Source organism: Belonocnema kinseyi, chromosome 5, assembly GCF_010883055.1.
Source record: "Belonocnema kinseyi isolate 2016_QV_RU_SX_M_011 chromosome 5, B_treatae_v1, whole genome shotgun sequence".
Classification (NCBI taxonomy): domain Eukaryota; kingdom Metazoa; phylum Arthropoda; class Insecta; order Hymenoptera; family Cynipidae; genus Belonocnema; species Belonocnema kinseyi.
This window is the reverse complement of record NC_046661.1, coordinates 134,934,529-134,942,382: the sequence shown is the minus strand read 5'-3', so window position 1 is coordinate 134,942,382 and position 7,854 is coordinate 134,934,529.

The following is a 7,854-nucleotide window of genomic DNA, read 5'->3' as shown; positions in this document are numbered from 1 at the left end:
AGAAGTGATAAAAGAAAGTAATGAAGATATTTGACTTATAATATGAAGAGATTTTAATGGAAGAAGAGGAGATAAAGGAGAAAGTGAATGACGAGGAGAGCAAGAAAGAAAATTGATAGACAAGATACGGAATAGGGAGGAATTAGTGATGAGATGAGAAATACAAAGTGAAGAGGGAAGGGCAAAAAACAAATGCAAAAAAGGGAAAATTAGGGAAGAATGTGCGAGAAAAAAGAAATATACTGAGAGGTATGATAAAATAGAGGAGAAAAATAAAAAATGTGAAAAAAAGGCGAAGACTAGGACGAAAAAAGAGGTTTGGAAGGTGGTGAGTAGAGAGATAAAAAGAAGGAAAAAAGCAAACCACGATATTAAGATGGTAGAATAGAATTTTTTTATTTGCTAGAAGTATAGAGAAAAAGTTTGGGTAGGAAGAAAAGAGGTAAGATAATATTAGAACGATTTTCAGTTGCGCGATCTGACGTGAAGCAACTTTTTTTTTAGTGGAATTCAGATTATTGTGTTTCTGTGATGCACGCAATAGATTACTGGGTTCTAAGTGGTGCATAATTGGTTTTTATTTTTAGCAAACTAAATGAGTGACTGCAATTACAGAATTTTGATTTCTCGGAAACGCGAGTCTTCTCCGGGGTTGTTGGGCTCACCCCAGTTTAGTTGCATTACGTCAGTCGAAATTACGACTGGCACGACCTCGTGACAAGCATCTTAACGAGATCCATTCGTCGCTGAGTTACTTGATACAGGACATAAGGAGGCAGATGCTGACGATTTTCATGAATGCGCTCCTCATAAGCGCTGCTATCAAATTTATACTCGAAAAATTATACGACTCTTGATAATAATCGTCCCTTTATATTTATTTAATAATTTTCAAAGCATTTCAAAGGAATTTTAGGAAGTAAATGATACCTCAAACTCAAAGGTTCGGAACATTTTTTGAGACATTTTGCAACATTGAAAGGAACTCCTAATTGATTTCAGTAATTTAAAGAGATTTAAAAAATTGTTTACAATTTAAACAAAGTTCTAGTTTATGTTCCTATATCTCCCCTCCATTAAGCGAAGTCGGTTGGGACTGACACTATAACTTTACTCTCCATCCGAAGACGACTTATAATTTATGGAATTCAAGGAATTCACGGAATTCAAGGAATTTCCGCAATTCACAAAATTCATAAAATTCACGAAATTCATAAAATTCACGAAATTAATGAAATTCACGAAATTCAATAAATAACCATATTCAGGCAATTCGTGGAATTCGCAGAAATCATGGAAACAAAGGAATTTAAGAAATTTAGGGAATTTGCGGAATGCGCGGAATTCGAGAAATGAACTGAATTCATGGAATTCACGGAATTCAAGGAATCTATGGGATTCATGGAATTAATGAGATTCGCAAAATTAATGGAATCGAAGGAATTAAATGAATTCACGAAATTCCAAGAATTTACGGAATTAACGGAATATGCTTAATTTATGGAATTTACGAAATTCGCAGAATTCGTGTTATGCCCGGAATTCGCAGAATTTATGTGATTCACAGAATTCACGGAATTAAAGGAATTCACTAAATCCAAGGAATTCATGGAATTCATTGAATTTAGTGAATTTACGGAATTTAAAGAATTTACATAATTCAAGGAGTACGCTCAATTTATAGAAGTCATGGAGTTCAAGTCCGTGAACGCCCGGATTTCACAGAGTTCATGCAATTTAGGAAATCCACGGAATTCAAAGAATGAAAAGAATTTGCGAAATTCACGGAATTTGAGGAGTTGAAAGAATTTGCAAAATTCATGGAAATAAGGGAATTCACGGAATTCGTATAATTCATGTAATCGACGGAATTCAAGGAATATACGGAATTTATTAAATTTAGGAAATTCGCGGGAGTCTGAATTCTATATATTCCGTGAATCCCGTGATTTTGTTGAATTTCACTAATTCATTGAATTTCTTGAATTCCGTGTATTCCATGAATTTCACGATCTTCCTGAATTTCATGAATTAGTTAAATTCCGTAAATTGCATAAATTCCGCGAATTCCGTGAATTTCTTGAAATCCATGAATTCCGTGATTTTCATGAATTCCTTATTTTCTAAAATTGCGTGAACTCTTTAAATTACGTGAATCCCGCGAATTAATTGAATTCGTTGAATTCCGTAAATTCCATGAATTTCTTGAATTTAAAGAATTTCTTGAATTCTGTAAAATCCGTAAATTCTTTGAAATCCGTGATTTCCATAAATTCCTTAAATTCTATCAATTCTTTGAATCTCGTGAATTTCTTGTATTCTGGGCATTTCGTGAATTTCTTGTATTTCGGGAATACCGCGAATTCCGTGAATTCTGCTAATTCTATGAAATCCGTGAATCCCGGGCAACCGGGCTTTATACAAATTCTGTGAATTCCGTAAATTCGGAGAATTTCACGAATTTTTTAAATTCCGTTAATCCCTTGAATTCTATAAATACGCGCGTTATATAAGAAACATTAACAAAAGTTTTGGCTCCGTCAGAAAATTTAATTTATATTTTTTTGCCAAGAATAAGTCTTCTGAGAAATGAGTTACATTTTTTTTCATTTTTTACTTCTACAGGTATCGAGTTACTCGCGACTGAATATGTATGATAAAATTCCAATACATGTGAGGTACAATACCAATGCCAGCATTTGAAAGCTACAACATTATGTATTGTAGCGTTATATTACGTTTCGGAAATAAACTTCCAATACATGTAGTGGAAGTTTCTAGCAAAAATATTTAACAGTGTAGATTCCTTTTTACTGCAACTCCCTTGAAACCAAAAATTCGCTTCAGATGGAATCCCCAGTTTCTTCTATGATTCACTTTTATTATTCTTAACTCGTTTTACTTATTGAACTGTGGGTGTGAGCGATATAAAAAAAATGAGACTTTATAATGAAATTATCAATCAAGTCCGATTATACGCTGGAGTGAAAAGTTTGGCAACCATTGGCTTTGATTTACCAAGACGCGGAAATGTGTATCGCCAGAAGTGTCAATAGTTACGACACGACTCACCATAAGTTGAGTCACGCCGAAAGTCAGAGAGCTGCGTCCAAACCGCAAAAGAGGAAATCGTCACTGTCCGGTTTCAACAGGTTGCTGCCCGTTCCCCTCTTACCTAACTCGAATCGGCTATCAGCATGAAAATTCGCGGAGGAGAGTGGAGAGGAAAATCACAATCATCAATTTTCTGCGAAAAGATACCGGTAGGAAATAATGGCCGAACAAGATATGATGCAATTCAAATTCAGAGAAGGGAAGAACAAAAAACATGTCGGGATCACATCGATCAAACAAGTATACAGTATAATTGCACTGCACTTTTTCCTATTTATAATTTTCAACGAGCTTAAGTAGTTCCTTGTAACTGACAACTTGGATAAGGAAAAACTATTTTTTTGACTAGAAAATTCAATTCAGAATAAATTAAGACTCAAATTTTTCTTTAACGTCCAACATTCAAATTTAAAGTAGGAAATTCATAAATATTTTTTAAAAAACCGAAAATCCTAGGATCAAATTTAGAGAAAACACTCTACCTTATCGACTTCGAGACCATTCTGTCACTCAAATGGTTAATCCCTGGCGAACCGAAGGAACCGAATGGAGCCTCTATAAAGTACCCGTAAAGACTCCATTGGGTCCCCATTCGGTTCCATTTTGGAAGACTCAAAAAAACAGCAAAATCAACCTTTAAATTGTTGAAATTCGGATTCTACGTTAAAATTTGCATTGGAAACTTACGGAGTAATCGCAATACTTTTTCTTGCAGCGCTAAGAACTTAAAAAAATAAAATACCTGTCATTTACATGGGCCGAAGGCGCCTTCAAGTGCATCTTCTTTTAGCCCTATGTGTTGGTAGATTTTTTGTAAATGTTTTTTAATCGTTATTTGAAAAAAATACTGTTTCAGGGGCAGTCTTCTTTCTCATCGCCCTTTTTTTATTTTTTCAATTTCAATTAAGACTTTTTGTCTAAATTTTATTGTTGCATTCTGGTTTTTTGATGTCTACGAATTTTATTGTTGAAAAATATTGAACTGAAAAGTGTCATGTTGTGCAGAAAAAAAGATAGTGCGTGTAAATACAAGTGAGGAAAATTGTAGAGTGAGTGGAAGAAGAAATTGAGAGCCTGCTGCCTGGCCATGTGGGATGCTAAAAAAGCATTGGGGAGAAAAGGCAAAATGGATCGAGGGTGGCGCAAGGGGTTGAATTATAAAGATGAAAGCCGTTTTTAATGGGGGGTACCACATCTACTCCCTTACGTTCTTTCTGTTTCCGCATGCGATATGGACAGGGATTATAATGCGTGGTAGGACCAAAAACCCAGACTGGTACACTACATCCATTTGCCAATCACCAGCGCCAACCAACCGCAAAGGAAAGAGTATAAAAGCTTCAATGCACTGTCTTGTCTCCATTTTCTGCACAAATATTAGAATAGTTCAAAAAAACTCACAAACAGACTCATCAAGAGTGTTAATTTTAAGTTTTTTATCCAGCAAAAATGTAGAGTTCAAATGAACGTATTTTGATTTAGTACATAGGTCTGGTCAGAAAAGCTAGTCTCTTAAAACAGTTGCTTCTTAGAATAATTTCTTATGGTGATTCAATGGTTGATCACTTAATTAAGTTTGTTAAACAATTGAAGCTGAAAATGGACTTCAAGTAACAGAGGCATTAAAAATAAAGCTACTTGAGGATCCTGATGATGTATAAAAGGACACAACAGTGCACTCAGAAAAATAATCTGCGACTATGATCACAATTGCGGTGACAACAACCAAAATTGCTGGTCAATATTTTGAATTCATTCACATGAAATATTTACCATATCAGAAACTAACAGAAACGAATGATATTTCTGTAATACTTAAAAATTAGCAAAAGAGTGAGCTTAAAAGATGAATTAGTTATATCAACTGAAGTATCTTTACAACGAAATGGTTACCACTACATAATATAAAGTAAATTTGATCATTCATTTCATTTCACTTTGATAATAATTTGTTTATGTTAAATGTAATGAGTTTGCAAATGAGGTTCAGTTAACTTTCCAATTTTTTTCTGAATGTGAATATTACGAATGAGCATTTTATGTTAGATCCTAATATGGTAAAAATCAATCTTGGTTCAAAAATCCATCAAGCAATAGAGGTGGTCCTAAACAACAAAATCTTTGACACAATGCAACCGGTTTCTGGAAAAAAAAATACAAAGAAAGGTGATAATGGAGAAGAAGCTCATGTAATAGTCAGCAGAACATCAAATCCACAGAGCAGTAACATTGTTGCGGGAAATTATCTACAAGATTCCCCTGAACACGAAGTGTATTTTGCAGCAGTAACAAAATAAAACAGAAACTTCTTCCCTCGAACTAAATAGTTTCTTGATAGTGAAGCTACATCTGAAATTGGTCAAGATGCAGTGGTGTTTTCTGAATTGAACCAAATTAAAGATCAAAACATTAAACTTGCTACGAAGAATGTTACTGAAATTGCAGGTAGAGATACACTTCATATAATTTATAGCTTTTAGAGCAAATCACGGAATCTGCAGCTAATGCAAATGAATCAATTGATTTTAAAACATGGCATCAATCTCATTGTTATCTAAACGAAGCTGATTTACAAAAAATATTTTTTAAAGAACTGGTTGAGTTAAGATGAATTCCAACTAAACTCAAGAAAGAAATACTTTTAAATTTTGTATTCTAGATAAAGCAGTAGCTCTATTATCAAAATGTAGGAAACTCAAAAAGTAAAAATTTGCTAGATCTTATACACTCAGGTGTGTCCTTCGGTCAATGGGAATGTAATCAATTTATAGTACAAAATATTTTGTAACTTTTACGAATAACAAATTGCGTTGTCTGGAGATGCATTTTATAAAATCAATAAGAGAAATTGGGAATGAAATTCTAAAATCTAAAGCATTTGTAGAAACTAAGAATGAATAAGCTTTTATTGCTTTAATCATCTCTACGGACAAATTTTTGGACTGCTCATATTAGGAATCAGCGTCCAAGAAGAGCTCTGGATAAAGTAAGTCCTTATGAAATCTGCTATGGTCAGAAATTTTAGCCAAACATTTGTTATTGATAGATCCCCAATAATAGGAAAATTTGATCCACGATCAGAACAGGTAATGTATGATGAACCTACAGATCCAACGCTAAAGGGATCAATGTCAGGATCGCTTGCACAGGAATGGAAGAAATAAAATGCAACTTGTGTTTGATGCATGAACCAAAAGAAAAGCTTTTGTTTTAATTAAAATTTCTGAAAACAGTAAATTAAAAGATGCCAAATGGATTCTTAGCACAAAATTGGAATCTGACTCAAGCATCGGGAGAGTTATAATTGCTCTGTGCGCAGAATTAGGTTTTTTTGTATCAAACGAACATTGTAATAGCGTATACCAATGATAACTTAGAAGAAGAAATATGTATATGGAACAAGCAGACTGTTTCATCAAACCAGGTAATGCAAATTTGGTATGTTTACAAAAAAAATCTCTTTATGATTTCAAGCAGTCTTGAAGGCCATGATAGAATAAAGTATACAGACTTCAAGAATTTTTGTTCAAATCATTAGATGCAGACAATTGGACTTATCTAAAAAGATCCATAGAAATCATCTTCATTATTGTAGTTTATGTAGATGATTTGGTAGTCACAACAAGAGGAAAAGAATCATTTACAACAGACTCTTTAGGACAGAATTTTGAAATAAAATATTTCGGAGTAATGTGCTACTTCCAGGGCATCAAATTTTGTCTAGATTCAATTATAAAATCTGCAATGATGTTACAACGCAAGTTTGTGAAAAATATTTTTGTAAGGTTGAAAACAGAAGACTCAAAAACAGTTTCTTGTTCTTTGAAAGTATAGCAACATTTTTAAAGAAGGTTGGACCGAAGATTGATGAAGAAGCAAAAGAGGCCAGCCAATTCCCTTATCAATCATCAATTGGATCACTAATTTGTTTCACTGATAATCAAAATCCAGGAACAGGACATTGGTATAAAAAGAATTTTAGGATTTCTTCAAGGAAGTACTAATTAAGATTTAATTTATCAAAAGACTGAAAAAAGAGAGGTTATATACAATTTCAAGAGCTTATTTCATACATCGTTTTTTTCAGTTAACTGGTTCCTAGATTACATGGGATATCTAGCAATACTATAATATACAATAACAATTGTGTAACAGTTCTATAAGATCTTTAGATAAAAATTCCAACGTTTGATTGAAAATTTATGTATTTTATAGTAAATTTGTATTTTTTGGTAGAAAATAATTTATCTAATTCTAGATTCTTCTGTTTGTTCAAAAGTAATGTTTCTTAGTTGAAAATTCTTGGATATTTTCTTGAAATTTTGCTTTTTTCGATAAAAAAAAATTAATGTTTTAGGTTAAAAATAACTATTTTGCTAAAAATTCGTCTTTTTGGTCAAATATTAACGCATTTTAGTTGATATTTCAAATTTTTGGTTAAAAATTCATGTCTTTTGTAAAAAATTCATCGCTTTCGGTACAAAATTAATCTTCTTGAATGAAAATTAGTTTTTTTTTCGAAATTTCGACTACTTGGCTAAGTCTTGAAAATTTTTGTTAATAATCATTATTTGGTTAATAATTTTATATACTTTATTTGAAAATTGATTTATTTGGTTAAAAATTTAACTATATTAAAGAAAATTGTTATTGAAAATTAATCTTAGTGAGTTTAAAATTGAACTTTCTGATTGAAAATTCATATTTTTTTGTTAAATTATATTATAATAATAATTATAT